Here is a 17,655-nt window from a genome sequence, read left to right as displayed (position 1 = left end):
CAGCTTAGTGACGGAAATTTCTGTCACGAAAAGTAAAGAGCATTCGTCAGTAATCCGTCACTGAAAGAGTTCGTCTGTGATCCGTCACTAAAAGTGTCTGTCGGTAATCCCTTGAAAAATACGGTCAAACCTGGTCAAAGAACATTCCATCGATAATCCTATTTCCGACGTAAATTTCCGTTGGTAATCCGTCACAAAATTCTGTCGAAAATCCGTCACAAATAATACCCACAGGGCTTTTCCAATAGACCTAATTCGGTCGGTATTCCATCGGAAATCGGCTTTACTAATGGATTTTCGACGGATATGGCCATTGAAAATTAAGTTTTCTAGTAGTGTGATTCCATCTAACTGTGAGTCTTACAAGGTTAAATTTAATCATTCTTTTCATGATTGGGACAGTTTTAGTAAGCCTAAGGAAAGTTCAATAAAAGTTGAGGCGACTTCCGCTTCAAGTCCAAAGGAATAAAATCTATGGACAAGTCTTACTGTTTTTTCTCTATGTATAAACTAATGCAAACAGATTTTCCTCAAACTCTCTTTTAATAGAAAAAGATATAACAAGCAAATCCCATACACTTTTATACAGTACAATCAAGACCCATCTTTACGTAATACATTGTTCGGTAAAAAGAGCTCAAACTTTGATTTGAGGTAGTTTATTTACCATACGATACAGATATAAAATGTTAAAGGGTAAATGAATTCAGCAATTGATCACATTTTATGGTACCAAAATACACCTTTTTGTTCGCTATCTTGGTCAGGCTCGATATATATGCATTCTTTTGCTTCTCTCCACATTGCTTTAAAGATTGGAGTCCTATCGATCTTATAAAACTCACCCAAAACTGGAATGATTGCATCCCTTGCCTCCTTTGCATGATAATGTGGAATGTATGAAATCAAATGATGCAAAACGTGGGTGTGTGTAACATCATGGAAAACTCTATTTAGGAATCCAAAGTCCCTATCAATTGTTGACAGGGCCCCTTTGATCCAATTCCACTCGGTTGAATCATAATGAGGCAATGACAGATGAGTGTGGTGCAAATACGTTATTAACACGAAAAACATATGAACTCCTAGCACCGGAACACCATATATGCACGTTACCCAAGCAGCTCCGTTTGCTGTTACAGCAAGCTTGATTGCATAAAAGACGGCAAGAAGGCCAATATCTGATAGCAGAACCTGAATTCGCTCACGCTCTGTGAAAATTGGACTCATGGGATCAAAGTGGTTCGCAAACCTTCCGTATTTCTTGCCAGAAATATTAGTTAAGAGGTATAAAGGAAATCCTAAGGTGAACCTGAAAACCAAAGTGAATACTCGACCAGGTGGGTTGTTAAGAATTTTTGAGTACCACCTGACTTTCGACTTCCGTTTAGGAATGTAAACTTCATCATTATCAAGTGAATTTGTGTTGGCATGGTGATTTCGATGGCTATATTTCCATGAAAAATAGGGTGTCATGAGAGCTGAGTGGAGGATAAAGCCGATAGTGTCATCAATCCATTGGTATTCGCTAAAGGCATGGTGACCGCATTCATGACCGATGACCCATAAGCCAGTGAGGATGCTAGCTTGACAGAACCAGTAAACTGGCCAAGCTAAGTAAGCTAAAGGAGCAGGAAGAAAAGGAATATATGTATTTGCAAGGAAGTAGAAAACGTAGGCAACAATGAGGTCGTGAACAACATAATAAGATGAACGGATGACAGATCGTTTGAAGCAATGGGCAGGGATCGCTTTCTTTAAATCACTTAACGAAAACGGCGGATCAACTGGGACTCGTTCCAAAATCTTTTTACCATCAAATGGATCTGACATTCGACCACCTGCACCCATGTTGATAGACGATTAACCTGCAAATGTCAAAAGTATTGTGAGATTTATGTAAACTAAACATAGATAGAATTAATTACAATAACATATATTTCATGGGAAAAAAGAAAGACCTTTAGAGAGAAGTTATGTATGAGTGATTGAATTCACCAGGTGATGCTCTTTGGGGTTGGCAGTCCTCTTATTTATAGTCCAAGAGTTGACAAGTTACAGACACACTAAACTGACTTTTTTGGTTAAGGAGAGTGCCATTCCACTTTGGCGACTCTAAATACTAGACCAATTTTCTAATGGGAGAATTTACTAAACACTTTGCGTACAATTATTACATTGACTCAGTAGTCACTACAACGCATTATCATGTGATTGATTTTCATGTTGTTTATTTTTATATCAATATCCTTATTTATTGAAATAGTTCTAATATAAACTTATAAATAAATAGAACTTTGAAGTTTCAAGTTTCAACTACCATTAGATCTAGATATTTACGTCTCAATTAGCATCTTATATTATTAAACTTTCCGTTTATATTATCATCGCTATAAATTTGGTTTCACGACACTTTTATGTTATTTCATTATTTAATAAAATTTTATAATGGTACAACTATTTATATTTCTTTACCTTTCTAGTAGTTTATACATTATAAAACGTATTGAGAATTATGTGTTTTTGGATCTTCTTGTTATTAGTTATATATTACGCCACATTAAGTTAATAATAGTATAAAATATAAAATATAAAATATAATGTTTTTAATAATTCGATTGTAACATAGATATTTTATGGAATTGCGTACAATATAAAATCAAGTTCGCTTGTCATATATTATCGTTTACCGGTCGTGATTTTTTTTTTTTTTTTTGTACCAATGTATTTGGTTGAAAAATATACGGACATTTGTTTATATAGTTGAAAAATATAGTTTTCAACAAAAATCTAATATATATACACTAAAGCTTTTATGGTTCGTCAGGACCAAAAAAAGAGCTATGTTTTGAAAAGAAAACATACTTGAAACTATATTTCTTAAAGAATGAATTAGTAAGTAATTCTTGGACATTCATAGAATGAATTAATAAGTAATTCATGGACATTCATAACAAATGCAATTTCATACAACGAACCGTCTTTTCTCAACATCAGGTACGGACCATTTTCTTAATGCTTTTATATACATTTTCTTAATGCTTTATAAATACATAGACAAATTCTGTAAGAGAAATCTGCATAGTAACATTTTTTTATAGGAACAATTTTTATAATTTATTTTCTAAACAGAAACCAAACGAACCAATACATAAAAGTTTTAGACACATTAATGGTTTCTATAAAAAAAATATCTATACTTACATTTTCTATAAATTAAATAGACAACTTTTGTGATTTATTTTGTAGAGAGTATCAAACATGCCTACATATGTAAGTGTTTTGGCCAAAGTGAACATTCCACACAAATAAGAATATTTTGTTGTTCAAATTTGAGCAGATAAAAGTGATATTTTACAATGTAAAAACGTGGAAAGTGTCATTTTAAAAGTAAGGAGACATAAATTGCGAACATATGAAAGATTACAGACCAAATCTGCCAACATAAAAAAGTTGTGTGACCAAAGTGTAAAATAAAAAAGTTTTGTGGTCAAAGTATGAAACCACAAAAGTAAAAGTGTGAAACAATTTTTTTTTTTTTGTGACCAAAGTATAAAGCCACAAATATACATTATTCCTAATCCAACTGGTTTTAACATATACTATAATATGATTTAAATATATTTAGCCATTTTTTTGTAAAAAGTAGTTAATACTTGCGTCACGAAAAACTAAAGTTAATAAAATTAAAGGTTAGTGTCGTAAAAACTCAAAAACCCATTAACAATAGCTTTTAAAATGTCCTTTTTGTTCTTTATGATGTTTATGGATCCTCAAACTCGAAAAATACAAGTTAAATTAGGCGCCCATGTATTTTTAAACCAAGTATTATTGGTTAGTTTGAAATTGTATTGCAGATGTTGAAATTATTTTCCACTTAGATAAACATGTGGCAGCTAAGTCCATAGCTTGATAAATAAACTAGGTATTGGATTGGTGGTTGTCGAGACCAACAAAATAAATATAAATCTTTTACACTAAAATAGTGTATACTGGTAAAGGGGTCGAATCCGCAGAGATTGGTTCAATTTTATAACTCTATAAAAAATCTCTTTGTAAAAATACTTATAAAATAACAATAAAAATAAAAATGGGGGTTTTGGTCTTTTAAAATACTTATAGTAAAACAAGAATTAAACTAAGACTTAAATGAAAAATTCAACAAAAATAAAAGTTTGATGTAAAATCAATAAGAGAAAGATGGTTGACTTAAGTTTCCTCACATTGACCTTGTGATGAATATATCATTAGAATCGAATGGTGCAATACTTGTTTTAAATCGTTAATTTGGCTATACTAATCCAAGAAGCTTGAGATTACCTAGACTTTTCTTAGTTTTTAAAATGGGTAGAGAAGCTCATAACAATTTCTTTATTCAAATTCACAATTTCCATTAAACATGTAATTAATGAAAGTCAACTAGCATTAAGAACCAAAAAGTCACCAAATCTATGAGGAGTCAAATGCTTTCACTACCATGTTGGAGAAAATATTTTTATGATTGTGTGAAGTAAAACTAACACAAAAATCACTTGTTGCTTGCTAATTTGAGGATCCTTCACTTAATCAATAAATTAGCCAATTAATCACCACAAACATATTTAAACTCATGAATAAAAACATACAAGTAGTAATAAGATGTTAAAACACAAAACATTCACATAAAGATTCAAGAACTAGTTCATGGAGTCTTCAACATTCAACAAAAGTCAAAGGATTTCACCAAAGTCAACCAAGTTTTGTTTAGCCAAGCATGGCTAAACTCAAGAGAACAACATAAGTAAAGATTGTACCAAACGTTCAACAAGATTAAGAGGTGAAAAGATGAAGTTCTTCAAGGCTCTTGGTCTCCAAAATCTCAAGAGAATGCTCTGAAGTTCGGATGTGCAAAAGTTGAGAAAAGTGGCACACCAACCTTCCCCATATAGACCTCCAATTAAAATCCCAAAATTGCCCCTGCAGAAATCCACGCGGGCTGCGTAAAAGTGACGGAGGTTGGACTTCTTCAATTGTTGGGCCTCCACAACTTAACCCATTTGACCCAGTTTGGGTTTGATTAGCTTCTAGCCCATTTTTCTGCAAGTTTTCTTCATTTTAAGCCCAGTTTGCCTTTCTAAACGATCCATAGCTTCCGTAGTCGCCCGATCATCAATCTCTGCACACTCGAAAATTCTCCCGCATCTTGCAAATTTAAAATTTAATTCCTCCGATTTGTTGTGGATTTCCAAGAAGGATGAAGAGGTTACTTTTCAACCTCCCTCTTACACACACTTTACGTCTAAGGTGTAACATTAAAATCTAGAGGAACGTCTTATTTTATTTAAGTTTGACTTTTGGGAGTCGCCATGACCTGGGGAAGAACTGCTATGGCATGGCGAGGCATTTTTGGTCGCGAGTTCTTTTGACTCGGCAGGGTGTGGCAGGTATATGCCAAATCGTGGTCGCCGCCGATGTCTTAAACCCTAATTTTTTGGGTTTTACACCCTATTTAAAGGAATGAGGAGACTATGGTTTGCTCACCATCAGCCTCGATCACTGTGTTTAGCTCTGAAGAAAGCCTAATCCTTTTTCCTCCATTATTGAAGCTCTCTTGGGAGCTTTTGGGTGATTTTGAAGGAAGAAGCAAGAAAGAGTAAGCCAAGGATCAGCAAGCTAGTTCCCATTTCTCTTCCTAGCACGTTTCTAGACCTTTATAATGTTGGATTGAGGTGCTTAAGCTAGTAACTAAATTGGTATATTATTGTAATTAGAAGCAAAGTCCTTTTTCGGTTGCTCGTATAACTATAAATAACTATAAACGTTTTTAGGAGAAAGAAGTATAATATAGGGTAAATTACACCAATCATCCCTCGTGCACATGCCAAAACTCACGTTTAGTCCCTATTTTCAAAAATTAACTCGGAACATCCATTTTTTCGTTAAAAGTTACACATTGCATCCCTCGTTAGTTTAAATTTGCACGATTCTTCCATTGCGATACATGAAAAAACTATATTGCCCTTGTTTAATTTCTTTTTTATTTTCTTTTTTATTTTGTAGTAATTTTAACATTTAAAAACAAAGTGGTCCTTCTCTCTCTCTCTCTCTCTCTCTCTCCCTCTCCCTCTCTCTGTCTCACTTATATTCTCCCTAGATGTCCTCTGCCCCCACCACTTACTATCATCATCACCAGACCAGACCACTGATGGACACTTTTCTCCCTCTCTTAATGTCCAGAAATCGAAGCCCTAACCCCACTTGAATTTACGACGATCCCATCTTCTTCTTTGTCTGTAACATTCACTTATATGTTGTGTTCCAAGTCGGATCATTTCAATCACACAGAGGAGACAGCATATGGCTCACAGATAGGAAGAATTGCACAGATAAAGAAGATGCATAAAAATAGAGTTGCATATGTTGCATTCCAGGTCGGATCTCTTCCAATCACGCAGAGGGGACAACATATGGCTAACAGATAGAAAGAATTTCATAGATAAGGAGGTGCGTAGAATTAGAGTTGCATATGTTGCAATCCAGGTCGGATCTCTTCCAATCACGCAGAGGAAGCAACATATGACTGACGATAGATTGCAAGAAAATAATTTCTACAGACCTACTTTATCAGAACCCCCCAGTCGCCCTATCAGAACCAAAATTAAGGACATAAGTCCGTACGTCAAGGAATAGTTAACCCACAGTTCTAGATGCGTATTAATTTAGTGTATCCCGTGGGTTCCTATGTTTATCTCACTGCTCAATCTACCCGAGCGTCGTATGGTCAGTCCAAACAATCCTATCTAAATCCACACTATCAAATCCTTCGAGCCTACCAGCACATTGAACACAGAGTCTAGATAATTTAGATTCAATACCTTACACTGGTTTAGATTGCCCGTTATCACTTTCTTGATATCACTTCCCAACAGACACCTACTAACGAAAAACTATAAGAAAATAAAAAATTGTCTTCAAAATGAATCAGTTTAAGATAAACTCAGGAGTATCGATAAGAAAAATCAAACTGTAAGTCACCGATTGAATTTTCATCCAGAAGGTCTGAAAACAGCACGCATAATCTCAGAACAGATCCGAAAATTCTTCACATCGCTAAGCACTAACCCCATGAGTGATCCCTTCCTTTCTTCTTTTCCCGCAAAGGACACATACTCTCAAACAAAGTTCTGAATGTTGCACAGTTGAGAGATGTCCTCTATCATGTGCCTGGAACAGCCACTACCAACAAACCGAAGTTTGATTACATGCCTCCATAGCTGCTCCGACACAGAGCGGGATTAGTTGGTCTTTGGAACCTAGTCCATTTTGAAACTGGGTTGACCTTTGTCATCAACGCAATGTACTCTCTCCCATGACATGTCTTGTTTATCACAAATAGAAGATGAAGAAATATTAAAAGCATTAGGAGATTTAGGAGATTAAGCCTTTGGTACCCATCTGTAGTTGGGTTTAACCCATTTCTTGTTCGATCCAATGGGTGCCTCAGTACTTGCTTTTGAACTGGAAGCCGATCGTTGAGATGACTTTGATCTGACTGATCTTGATTTCGCTGGAGCATCTCTTTGATTGGACTTCTTGGCCGACATACCCTTCTTGTTGTTGGGAGTTGATTTCTTGGCCTTGGGAGTTGAACTCTTTCCCTTCGTGGCATTCCAGTCGCCATTGTTTGAACGTGGCCTCGAAGGGTTTCTTTTGGAATATCTCCCTCTTGGCGCATTATGCCATCCTTGTGCGTAGTACGGAACATATGCGCGATTTGGACAGTTTCCGGCAATGTGTCCAGGTGTTCCACAGTGAAAACATGTCTTTTTCTTCACTGGGAAGTTGTTTCTTCCTGCTCCTGGTGGCGTGACCTTGCCTTGTCTCTTATTGTTCCCATAAGCACAGTTGCAGCAGGCACTCTGATTTGCTTGTTTTGGTGGCCTGTATTTAGCAACAGCAGGTTGATCAGAAGTAACTGAGTTAGAAGCAACAGATTCTGAGTTCAAGGAGACATTGGTTTGTTCAATAGTGTTCTCCTTGTTCTCATCTTCCGCTACTTTACCTGCACATGAAGTAGATGCATCAGTATTCTTCACCTCAACACCCTCAGTTGGCCCTGATTGTTCAGTCTTAACTGAAACTGGAGCAGGGGGTTGGCCATACTGAAGGTGTGCTTTATTTTCAATTTCCACCTCATTTGTCTCAAGGGGTGGGTTATAGTTGTCATTGAAGGGAGGTGGTACACTGTGATACCCTAACCCCTTAGTTTGATTATCTTTGAATGTTAATTGTTTTTCAATCGTCGATGCAACTACCTCACTTGACACATCAAATTTCTTAAAGTTGAATTCAACATCTTTATATTTTGCTTTTAATGCATCAAGTTCGGCAGTCACAACATCAAAATCTTTCTTAAGATATCTATAATGAACGCATTTGTCACTGTACTCTGACTATAATTTCTTAAAGTCATTAGTCTTGGCCTCTAATTGTTCTTTTAATGGTTTCAGGCCTTTCCTAAGTTGGTACCCCTCATATTTAAGTTCCTCTATCTCTCTACGCATCAAATCAGCATGTTCACGTAAAAAGTTGATAGTTTTAATGCAAGTTTGAGAGCATGAAACTTCATTGATCGGAATGTTTGAGGAACTCATTGTTTTAAAAATATGCCCTTTGACTTAAAAACTCAAAAGTCAAATTTAAAAAATCAAACTTGAAAAGTCAAACTTAAAAGTCAAACCGAAAAGCTAAATTTGAAAATTTGAAAGTTAAACGAGAAAGTCAAAGTTTAAAGTCAAAGGTCAAACTTGAAAGTCAAAGTCAAAATTTGAGGTCAAAAGTCAAAAATAAAAGTAAAAAATTTAAAACTAAAATTTTGGGTTGAAAAATGGAATTTTAAAATAAAAAGAAATTGATTTTTGGGCTGAAAGTGATATTATGCGAAATTAGGTTTGAATGGGAGCCCTTTTGAATTATATTTGGAAGGAGTGAAACATGTGGCTTCCTTGTCCAACTGGTAAGGCGCTTGTTTGAAGAAGGGAGGCACCTGAGTTCGATTTCAGGCAGGCGCAAAATTGTTACATATTTTTTTTAAGAGTACGCTGAATGAGAAAGAGGCTCTGAACCAGCAAGTAGGCCGTGAACTCCGGGCCGCAAACGAGTGGGCCGTGAACAATTTTCAGTCTTAGACAGAAAATTACAATTTCCTAGAAAAGCAAAGTATAAACCATAATTTTAAACCCAACAGTTTAAATAAATAAAATTTAATAAATAAATAAATGAATAAATAAATAAATAAACCCTAAAACCCCGAGACATATTTTATATTTTTATTTTATTTTAGCCGTAAATCCATAATAATTTAGCAGTGTTAGCCATAAGGAGTTAAATGTTATAATTTCTACAATTTGGGGTCTATTTTGTAAGAATTGGACTTGAAATGTAAAGAATTTCGTGGAGCAGGGGATGTTTGGTATCAATGGATTTGATTTGAAAATGAATAGAGAAGGAGTGGCCGAAAGTGTCAAAAATGGAATGAAGTTTGAAAGTGGAGTCGGGATTAAAACTCGTCACCTCCCTTTCCTTTGCCTCTTAATCAAACCCAAAACCCTAACCCTAGAAATCGCTACACCCACTACCCTTATCTCTCCAAACTTTAGTTGCCGTCGCTGTCACACCCCCAAACCAAGGATGGCGGAAACGTCCGGGGGTGGAGGACTTCATGTATAGTATCACAACAACGAGTATAATAGTGCTCAAAGTAAATACAACCATCATAAATATAATTGAAAAGGTTACACCATAGTATATGTTTACATGTTTCAAAATCAATTACATTATGATGACAAAATGAACTGTTTGACGATTAAACGTCTCATCCTCAAAATGCTGTTGATTTCCTGAGAATACAAGTAGTTTTGAAAAAGTGTCAACAATTAAGTTTGTGAGTTCATAAGAGTTTTGTTTGAGGAAAAAGCTGTTTTCCTTGTAAATACGATAGAGTATGATTCCAGAAAATCCAATATTTTCCTTATAAAAGTCATGTAGTCCTAAATCCCAGGACCGAGAATATGTGTGTGTTTTGTATTTATAATGTTCATAATGGTAATGTGTTTCCAAAGAAAATCCAATATTTTCCTTATAAAAGTCATGTAGTCGTGAATGTCAAGACTGAAATGTACAAGTATTTTTCCATATTTAAAGTAACTCATGCAAGTTTAAATCGACATAAACTCGTTTAATTTAGAAGTAAAACCCCTTTTTAAAGTAGAATTTTCCATGTAAACTTGAAAGATTGTTAACTCCCTATGTGAGTCGCTATAACCATACTATGACGAGAAATAACATGCACAACGTTTTTCAGACGTTAAGATACTATGACTCTTGTCACCCGCAGACCTGCCGGTCCGGCTGTAGCTAGCAGCGAGATGTGGGGTGTCAATCCCAATATAGATCTATACACAATTATCACGCTCTCCCTACAAAAGACTCTGGTTATAACTTACAGGTTTTAGAATCCCGCACTCGAACGTACGGGGAGAGAATTGCCTCACAACTTAAGTTAACTAGTTTACACATAGTTTGATATTAAAACCTCTTCCATGGAGGAAGTAAAATCACCTTTTATGAATAAATTGGTGATATGAAATCCTTAAACTATTACTATTGTAGTTTATCATGTGTTATATGAAAAACCCATTTGTTTTGAGAGTAAAACCTTTTTCACGTAGTAAAGACCCATAAACTATGCTTATTGTAGTTTATTATATGTGTTCGAAATGAATGAGTAAACATTATCATGAATGACTAAATTTCAGTTTATGATGATAAACTAACAATAAAATACATTCAATACTTAGAACTTATGGTTATACACTTTGCTCAACATACTATAAAGTGTTATGAAAGTTGTAAGATGTTAACTAGTTTTTAACCTTTCAGCACTATTTTAGAAAAATCATAGAAAAATCATACGAAGTCGAAAACTGAATCCGTAAATTCTGAGAGTTCACAAAATGTATCTAGTTTATTAATAATTTTTATTATGATTTTTAGAAGTCTTTAACTTGTGTTAACATGTTCATATTCACAGACTGATCCGAATTCGTTTTTGAAATGATAGGTAGTTTTGTAAAAATCACCATAAATCGTAGAAAAACCGTATGAAGATGTGCAAGTAGTCATTTTAAAGGTATGAACCTGAACTATTTGCATAATAAACAGTTTTGAAAGATATTAAGTTTAAGATATTCAAAATAGTCCGTGAATAAGACTCAATTTTTCTGATGAAGACTGTTGTTTGAGTTTAGTTGTCTTCTTAGTGTTTTAACTTGTAATCCCCCCTAAAACTTGAAGAAAACATGAAAATGTAGGGGTATGAACTCACCTTGAGTGATTTCAGTAGATGGATGATGAAGAAAAGAAGTGTTCAACTCAAGAACACTTAGAAGATTGCTTGAAGATTCGAAGTTCTAACACAAATATGATGAAGTTTGTGTATGAAACCTATGATTTGAGTAGAAAGGAGTGAAATAATCATATGGAGGATGATAATACTTACCAAAAGTAGAAGAAAAACTTGGAGAATAGCCTTGAATCTCGAAATTTAGAGAGAAAAAGTGAGGGAGAATGAAGTTCGTTCTTTGGTGGAAAATGAGAGAAATGTGAGGAGAGAGGGGAGTTTTCCATCCTTTGATCAAGGATGTGGCTGGGAAAATGATGGAAAGAGTACAATGAAAGGACAAATAGTTGACTAAGCATGGAAGAATAGTGACTGAGGGTTGTACTATAAAGGTATGGGGAGGGGTTGCTTGTGTCATACTGTAGATAAAGTCAACACTCCATCCATAAATCTTACCTACTAGATTTTATTCTTAGGCAAGGATTTTCCCCAAAATATAGTTAAAATATGGATATTTACGGTTTATTATGTTAGACTACAAGTTTGGGTGAAAATCCCGCGTTAAAATCACGAAAAACGAGCTTAAAACAAAGTTTGTGTCAAAAACCGGCAATCTGGACCGAACCTGCGAGGTTCGGCTCTAAGGGAGTGAGAACCGAGAGTAGAGAAGGAAGGAACCGAGAGTAGAGAAGAGGACCGAAGGTGCGAGGGGGGAGGGACCGAAGGTCCGAGGTTCGATTCGGTCTGCTGAGCTTCGGTCCGAGAGGTTTCGCTTCTGACACCTTCGCTTCTGACACCTTCGCTTCTGACAAGTTCGGTTCCTAAGAGGTTCGACTCCTTAAGAGGGTTCGGCTCCTTAAGGCTGTTTTTCGCGTAGACTTCCGTTTCGAGCTGTTTTCGTCTAATTCGAGGGTCGGGATGCCCCGGGTGATTATGAAAAGTTGAGAGAGATTTTGAGAGAGATTTGGGAGAGATTTGACATACTTGGAGAGATTTGACATACAGAGAGAGATTTGGGAGAGATTTCACATACTTGGAGAGATTTCTCATACATAGAGACATTTGGGAGAGATTTCACATACTTGGAGAGATTTCTCATTCAGAGAGAGATTTGGGAGAGATTTCACACACTTGGAGAGATTTCTCATATAGAGAGAGATTTGGGAGAGATTTCACATACTTGGAGAGATTTCTCATTCAGAGAGAGATTTGGGAGAGATTTCACACACTTGGAGAGATTTCTCATTCAGAGAGAGATTTGGGAGAGATTTCACACACTTGGAGAGATTTCTCATACAGAGAGAGATTTGGGAGAGATTTCACATACTTGGAGAGATTTCTTATTCAGAGAGAGATTTGGGAGAGATTTCACACACTTGGAGAGATTTCTCATTCAGAGAGAGATTTGGGAGAGATTTCACATACTTGGAGAGATTTCTCATACAGAGAGAGATTTGGGAGAGATTTCACATACTTGGAGAGATTTCTCATTCAGAGAGAGATTTGGGAGATATTTCACACACTTAGAGAGATTTCTCATTCAGAGAGAGATTTGGGAGAGATTTCACACACTTGGAGAGATTTCTCATACAGAGAGAGATTTGGGAGAGATTTCACATACTTGGAGAGATTTCTCATTTAGAGAGAGATTTGGGAGAGATTTCACACACTTAGAGAGATTTCTCATACAGAGAGAGATTTGGGAGAGATTTCACAGACTTGGAGAGATTTGGGAGAGATTTGAGGTAGAGAGAGATAGAGTGAAAGAGATTGGGAGAGACTTCTTTTGTGACCTTTTTGAGTGTTTGGCTTTATAACGCAAGGTTTGTAAACCTCGTTAAGTCTCGTTATGATTGTTATATGCTCCCGAGAGGTATGAAATAATGTTTTATCGAGTAGATTCATCACTTACCCTGATTAGGGTTTAGAATTTCCGAACACGTGAGAATTCTAAGTGATACTTTGTATTAAGATTGCGAGTAGTACACTAAGAATCATAATGGAAACCCTAATATACAATGGTTAGATGAGTTAACCGGTTTGACTTGTTGACTTTGGTTGACTTTGACTTGACCAAAAATTAACGGTTATCACATCATCCCCCCGTTAGAAAGAATTTCGTCCCGAAATTAGCACTTTGACCGGAACTTCGAGAGTTGGGGAAAGATGTGGGAACTTTTCGTAGTACAAGAAATTGATATGGTGGGGACCAATCCGCCTGGTGTTAAATGACGACCTTGGAATTTCTTATTGTAACTAGAGTCGAGTCGATTTAAAAGGAGTTTATTGTTTTGGAATGACAGTGTATTCAATGTGTGCCCTTATGCTCCCCGTTTTATCCTTATTGTTACTACTCCGAATATTTTATAATGTAATTAGCGAGTACTAGCATTACGAGTGTTTCAACAATTTGTGATGAAATTTGCATTATAAGTCCTACCAGATCTTTTATAATCGCTTGGTGTAAACTTGTCGTATATCATTAAGATTGCAAGGGCATTTGGACGGGTGACCCCGCCTTAAGCCCACAACCAAACAAGGAACAGGAAATGAGGCGGAATCACACATTCTAAGTCCATAGAATCTTAATGATATATGACCATAATGTTTACACTAGCCATCATAGATTCACTAGTAAAAATCCTACGTTTTTATATAGATGATAAGACTTATTCGGGTTTTGTCGTGTTCTCGAGATGCTTTCAGCCTTTCTCGAATTTGTACTAAGTCAGAGGTGATAACTTCTCCTCGGAGCGCTGCATATGGCCTGCTTTAGTGTTTCTCGTTTGATTAGATCGGTAGGGAACATATAGGTTTGGTTTACACGACTAGACTTATTCGGATGATAGGACGTTCACTCGCACTCCTGGTTAGCCTTGTCCCGAAGTTCGTGGCAGGACTCGTACCTGGTCCATCTATCATTAACTTGCGCATATAGGTCGTATGTACTTAAGGTTGGCAAGACAGTTGGATGGTTGACTCTGCCCCAAGTCCACAACCAGACAAGGAACAGGAAATAGGGTGGAAACACACATCCAACGTCCGTAGAATCCTAATTATATATTATGTTCGCGTATACACTTAGTAGTGATAGACTAATCGTATTCGTCCCAAGCTTCTGTGCTTGAACCTTATCTGCTGCATGCATGACATTCCCGAAGGGTCTTCTGGAAATACTTGTGGTAAGGTTTCGGAAGGTATAATACTCCTCTGGTGAGTGTTTTGGGGTTTCACAGCGAGAGATGACCCGGAGGTCCATGTCGGATTTTTGTTTATGAGAGACGAAGGTTTTCGATATTCAGTGGGTTAGGTGAAGGGTTCTTTCGTAGCCGTTTAATCGGGAAGACGAGGACTATGCCAATCGAAATTGAATGGCGACAACAATATCTTTTTGGGTAAAACATGTGTTAAGCTGTATTCGCACGAAATGCTCATTAGAGTGATAGAGCATCTTGTGTTTCTTTTCAGTGTGTTCCGTTTTGATTGATGTTATTATTACTGCAGATGATTCATACCACAACAGCTAGCACTGGTAGTAAGTGTGTTCTGATAGCTAGTAATGATACTTGATATCATGATCCCTGACAGGTCACTCTATGATTGAGCGGTATATGTAAGTCGCATGTAATTTGATACTGGTGAAATCGTCGAGTGAGTGGCTCCACCCTAACCCCACTACTAGACATGGAACAGGAGTCAGGACGGAATTATTCGCTTTAAGTCTTTAGTATTTTGATTATAATTAACCCCGATGTAGGCACAAAGTCGTCACAGCTCACCGGTAATGATCCTAAGGTCATATATGAGCGTTTTTTATTAGATTTGAACGAGAGAGTATTTTAACTACTTTTTGAAAGACGGTAATTTTAGCAAGCATACCAAATTTATTACAAACATATGGTACTTAAACGTTTTTGTTTGTTGGAAACATTACAAAAGTCCTAATAAGGTTTCCTTGTTTCTCCTGCTGTTTTGTTCATCACACTCCTCCTGCTCCCAGTCATTCTTCTCAGTTGGACAGTCTCTCTTGAAGTGTCCCATTCCACCGCATAGGTGGCATACTGGACTTACACTGGCATTGGGGATTGAAGCGATGCGTTGGGTCTGGGTCCTGCAGAAGCGGGAAGTATGTCAGTTCTTGTTGCAGTTTTTACAGTGCATCACCCGAAAAACCCCATTGTGATGGAAGCCACACTTGTTACACTTTGGGAGTGATCCCTTATATGGTTTGGCCGGTGCTTGGGTGACAGACCTTGTGGCTAGTGCCGAGGCATGTGTCGTGACTGCTGTTGTAATGGCAGGGGTGGCCATGGGTTGTTGTCTTTTAGCGAATATTTGAGATAGGTTGCGCTTCTTTTTGTCCCAAAACTTTCGTTTCTTGCTCTTGGGTTTGTGGTCTGAGGTGTCTTCGTTGGCAGACACCCGTTGGCGTTCTTGATTGTTACCGCGGTTAGAATTGCCAACACCACCTTCACCTCTGCTGGTCTTGTTAGCATTGAGTTGCGCCATGACGGCTGTCACGGCTGCCGTGACTGCAGCTTGAAAAGTAGCAGAGTCTATTTGCAGGGTTGGCGCCTTGCTAGTTGGTTGGTTGCCTCTTGGTGAAGACATAGTTCTGTTTCATGATGAAAAACGACTTCGTGAGTGGGGATGATTATCTCAAGTGCATTCTTACGATTTATATTCATATATATAAATTTTTGCACTTTGCTGTACTATTCTTAGTGTTTCTGTTAAACACTCCTGAGATTGAGTTGCGGAAATGGGTAGAAGTAGGTTTTGTACGAATGTTAAATTTACTTATCCTAGTTACTGTCCTTGCCCAACACACTTAGCTGAGGAGTTCTGATGGGATCCGGTGCATTAGTGCTGGTATGATCGCACCCTATTGGTCTACGAAGAAGGCACCTTTAAACCAAAATGTTGAAAGGTGAGACGATAATGAGTCCTTGAAATGGCTATACGTCGCGAGTTTTCTAACTAAGTTTATCTTAGTTCAAATTGTAACATATTCCGGTGCTTATGGTGTTCTGAAAGCAATTCATAATGAAAGTCTATATATAATAAACCCATGTATTTTAGTAGTTCTGTATCCAAGTGAAACCTTGTAATTTGATCCAAGCTAGGTCCATCATACGACCAATTGATGTATGCTTAGTTATGTAATTAAGACTAAATAGACCTTTGAGTCTATTAGGTATGTCCTAAGCCCATCTTGTTAATATGATTCTAGTAATTATGGTTTTAGAGAAAATTTTGACCTCGATGCAGGTCTACCTCACATCCATGCAAGGAAAAGTTTTGATATCAAATAGATCTCTCAATTAGTATAACCGCTTAAATCGCAGTGTTGTGCTTACACATAGAATAGAGTAGCACCAACGCATACTCATGAACCTAATCTACAAGGTCTTGTGAGCGGTATGAACTCTACTCATGACGATCCGTCCCTTGCGATGCCTGAGGCAAAGTCGATGCACCTTGCAGCTCTGCCAATCGACGCTTGGCTGCAACCATTCTCTCTTTGAATGTCGTGTGTCTATCTTGTTACTCTTTTGCCTCTGCCCGAGCGGTGATAAGGTCCCAAAAAGAAAGTTGGTCTCTGAAATAGCAGTCTATTTCCAAGTCTCGGGTACGTGAGATGGTAGGATCTGTAGTAGCGCGCAGTTTCCGAACTCGGTTTGCAGTCTCCCTGTTTTAATCCCCGATGTTCGCGATCTGCCGGGTCTTTGCCGGGAGGGCTCTGTCAGTCGGTCCCCCGTGGTTGAGGTCATAGCAACCTCGTTGGTCTCCACATGGTGATTGCTGTCATTGCTGTCGACTCCAACCCTCGATCACGGTTGCCCAACGGGGCACAGGTCCGATGTAGTCGAAACGGTTCGCGGGAACCCTGGCTATGCATGGAGGGTTGATTACCTCTGGTTCCTCTTCTGATTCTTCTCATAACCATCCACCATTTCCCTGGTTGGGAAAGTAGGGGTCGCCTGGTAAGTAGAATCTTGCTATGTTATACGTGCGAGAATAGGAGGGGTAGAAGAGATAATTAATAGACGTCTAATCCTATAACTACTTATAGGGGGTGATCCTTATTAGTCACGTCTATAATCACATAGTGCATACCAGTTATACATAATCTGAGATAGAATAGACCTTCGAATAAATGACTCTACTCTAAGTCCACAACCAAACAAGGAACAGGAAATAAAGCAATAGTCATAGATTCTGAGTCTATAATATCTTTAATTATGTATAACCTTAGCATATGCACTCAGTCA

The 17,655-nt window shown here is 37.3% G+C and overlaps 1 pseudogene across 1 annotated transcript; it reads right to left on the bottom strand.

The window, feature by feature from the left end:
- Window positions 1-524: 524 nt before the first annotated feature.
- LOC145167788 (delta(12) fatty acid desaturase DES8.11 pseudogene) lies at window positions 525-2,048 on the bottom strand (annotated as a pseudogene). The gene is made up of 2 exons (XR_013741432.1): window positions 1,962-2,048; window positions 525-1,868 (listed from the first exon to the last, which is right to left on the bottom strand). The product of XR_013741432.1 is annotated as a delta(12) fatty acid desaturase DES8.11 pseudogene (transcript).
- Window positions 2,049-17,655: the final 15,607 nt, after the last annotated feature.

This window comes from Lactuca virosa, chromosome 3 (assembly GCF_052849685.1).
Source record: "Lactuca virosa cultivar CGN04683 chromosome 3, Lactuca_virosa_CGN04683_v6, whole genome shotgun sequence".
Lineage (NCBI taxonomy): Eukaryota > Viridiplantae > Streptophyta > Magnoliopsida > Asterales > Asteraceae > Lactuca > Lactuca virosa.
Note: the sequence above shows the minus strand (reverse complement) of the source record. Positions and strands in the feature narration are given on the sequence as shown.